General features: G+C 51.4%; 1 pseudogene; it reads right to left on the reverse strand.

The window, feature by feature from the left end:
• Positions 1-495: 495 nt before the first annotated feature.
• Positions 496-3,158, reverse strand: LOC141414821 (Krueppel-like factor 4 pseudogene; annotated as a pseudogene).
• Positions 3,159-3,481: the final 323 nt, after the last annotated feature.

Raw genomic sequence — 3,481 nt, forward strand, 5'->3', positions numbered from 1 at the left:
AATAAGCACACCGGCCTGAGAAAGCAGGTGCAGTGTCACCTCCCCCAGTGTGCTTGGAAAGGGGAAAGCTTGTAGCAGCAGCTCGCACACAGGAAAACTCTGAGTAAACAAAGCCTGCGGGGCAGGGTGAGTGTTAAGCTCACCCCAGAGATGTGCATAAATAACGCCTACAGCAACAGCAGGCTGACAGCAGCTGGCAGGCAAGCCACAGCTGCAGATAGCCATTCACAGACCTGTCTCCAGACTCTTTTTTTTCTTCTCTCTCCCTACCTTTGATGAGATAACAACCGAACTACACCTGCATGCTGAAAACATACTAAAACTGTATTGCATTTGAACTTGGGACACTTTGTGGGTTTTTTGTTGTTGTTTTGTGCAGATTTGGTTTATTTTATTTTTCCCCTTTGATGAGACAACTACAGAACAACATCTGAAGTGTCATCTTCAGGACTGGAGGCTGAGGGATGAACACCAAAATTATTATTATTATTATTTTTTCAGATAAAATATTATAGGTTTATTTAAAACTTAATTCTCACCTTGAGTATGCAAAATACAAACTCCACAAAATGTTCAATTTTTTTACTTTGTAGTTTACAAATATACAAAATAGAAGTTTGCTTAAATTTATATTACATATTTATTAAGGCAAGGAACTATATAGAAAAAAACACATTTGTTCTGCTTAAGGCATACTTGGGAATAAACCATTGTACAAATTATTGCACATCTGAAACCACAGTGCATTACAGACTGACTGCATAAAAATGTTAAAGAAGTAAACCAGGTGTATTTACCTGACTTAGGTCATACATGTAGATCGGAAGACAAAAGAGATTCCTTGTCAAAGTATGCAGCAGTTTGAGAACTTTGGCTTCCTCATTTGGTACCTTTAGAACCAAGACTCACCAAGCACCATCATTTAGGCTATTGGAACACATTTTTCTGTACCTGAATTTCTTCCTCTTCTTCTAACAAAATAATGGCTTTTAGAAGGCAAAGGGAATACAAGGTGATCTTTATATATTTGGATTGCATTGAAACAATTCAAGGGAATTCTGCTCTTCCCTCACCCCCAACTCATGGATCTAATTTATACCCTGATATCCACAACTTACAGTCACCCCCTTGGTGTTTTGTAAGTCCAGGCATGTTCAAGTTAATTTAGAATTGGAATGATAGAAGATCCAGTCTCAGACCCCATCTGTTCTTTGATTTTTGTCTTTTGGATCCCTTCTTTCTCTTGATTATCCATTCACAAGCTGACTTGTTAGGAACCTGACCATGATTGTAGTGCTTGCCAGCTGGGCTCCTCCCCTCGTGGGAAGACAGTGTGAAAGGTTAAAAAAAAAAATACTGAATTCTCTTCTGGCAGTGTGGGTCATATCCACTGTCTGGGATTTAAAAGTGACTCTTCATGTGTAAGGTGAGGTAGTCCAACCTGGAAAAGGCCCGGTTGCACTTCTGGCACTGGAAGGGGCGGTGCCCTGTGTGTTTTCGGTAGTGCCTGGTCAGCTCATCTGAGCGGGCGAATTTCCACCCACAGCCATCCCAGTCACAGTGGTAAGGCTTCTCACCTTTGTGGGTTCGCAGGTGTGCCTTGAGATGAGAACTCTTCACATAGGTTTTGCCACAGCCCGCGTAATCACAAGTGTGGGTGGCCGTCTTTTTCCGGGGCCACGACCTTAATCCCCTCTTTGGCTTAGGCTCCTCTGGCAGGCAGGAACCGGGTGGCATGAGTTCTTGGTAATGGAGTGGCGGGACCTGAGACTGCATCTGGTCTGGCAGGAAAGGTGGGTAGTTGGGTCCCGGATGGGGATGGAATCCTGGGGGAAGAGGCAGAGCAGGGTGACAGTCCCTGTTGGTCAGCAGTTCCTCAGGACTCAGGGTCGGGGTAGTCCTACTGGGGAGCTGCCGCCCCAGGAGGAAGTCATGTGAGCTCGGCTGGTGCCCGTTGCTGAGCGGTGGGCCTCCAGGGGCTGGCCGAAGTTGCACGAGGAGACCGCCTCCTGCTTGATCTTGGGGCACATGCGTGGCGGCCCGCCGCTGTAGGGCGCCACCATCACCGGGTGGCTGCCGTCAGGGCTGCCTTTGCTAACACTGATGACAGACGGGCTGCCGTACTCGCTGCCAGGGGCGCTCAGCGACACCTTCAGCACGAACTTGGCCATGAGCCCGCCACCTGGCGGCTGCAGCTGCTGCGACGGGATGTATACCGGATCCAATTCGGGCCGCAGGAGCTCGGCCACAAAGCCGCCTGAGGGGCTCACGTCGTTGATGTCCGCCAGGTTGAAGGATGCTGTAGGAGCAGGCACCGACTCCCGGCCATAGAGGAGGCCGCTGTCAGAGCTGCCTGGTGCCATGCCCAGGTCGCCCCCGGCCGGATCGGATAGCTGAAGCTGCAGGTGGAGGGTGCGCTGGGAGGGCCGCTGCTCGATGTAGAGGAGGAGGAGGAGGAGGCTGAAGCCGATGATGACACAGTGGGGGGCACCTATTCCTGATGGGATAGTGAGTTGGAGAGAATAAAGTCTAGGTCCAGGAGATCGTTGAACTCCTCGCTCTCTCTCTGGGGTAGAAGGGCCGGGTTGTTACTGCCGCACGCTGCGCCAGCTCCGCCACTCTCCAGGTCGAAGGGGCGGCCAGGAAGCACCGGGGGAAGTCACTTCATGTGGGAGAGCTCCTCCCACCAGCGGTTATTGGGGCACCTGCTGGATGCAGTGTCTTCTCCCTTCCTGCCAGGCCTGGCGCAAATGTGGAGAAGGACGGGAGCAGTGTGTCACTGACAGCCATGTCAGACTCGCCAGGTGGCTGCCTCATTAATGTGGGGTCCCAGAAAGTCCTCGGGAGCCCAAAGCAGCAGGGGTGCCCGAACCCCAGTCAACAAAGGTGAAAAAAAAATTTAGAAATGAAGCCCCAAACCAAAAAACCCAAATTGCCCGAGATCCTTCTTCTTTGGATTAAATATATATTGGAGATGTCTTTTTAAAAAAAGTTCCTTTGTATACAAAAGTTCTTAGAAAAGTTGTAAACTCTTATAAAAATAAACAATCAGCAACGCGAGTAAGTAGGTCTGGTGGCCAGGCTGCGCTCTCTTCGACTCAGCAATGTCCCCCACTGCTGTCACGGCCGCTGCGGCTGTCGTGGTAGGCGCAGGGGTTGTGGCCAGGCGGTGAGCACGCGGCGCCACCAGGTGAGAATGGCCGCGGTGGCACGGAGCTGCGAGTTGGGCTGCTGCGCAAAGCGCGGAGCCCTGGGGGCTGCGCTGGGCAGCGTGGCCATGGGCGCGGGCCACCGGCGGGTTGGTGGGTGGGGGGCCAGGGGTGCGGGGAGGGGCACTCGGCGGCTCCGGGTGCCGCTGCCGCCCGCCACCGCCTCTGTTCCCCACGTGCCCGCAGCCGTGATTGCTCTCTCGGGCCGGGGAACTCTACCAAAATTATTAAGACTGAAACTTTATTGCATTTGAACTTGGAGATTTTTTTAA

The sequence above is a fragment of the Castor canadensis genome, chromosome 12 (genome assembly GCF_047511655.1).
Source record: "Castor canadensis chromosome 12, mCasCan1.hap1v2, whole genome shotgun sequence".
Taxonomy (NCBI): Eukaryota; Metazoa; Chordata; class Mammalia; order Rodentia; family Castoridae; genus Castor; species Castor canadensis.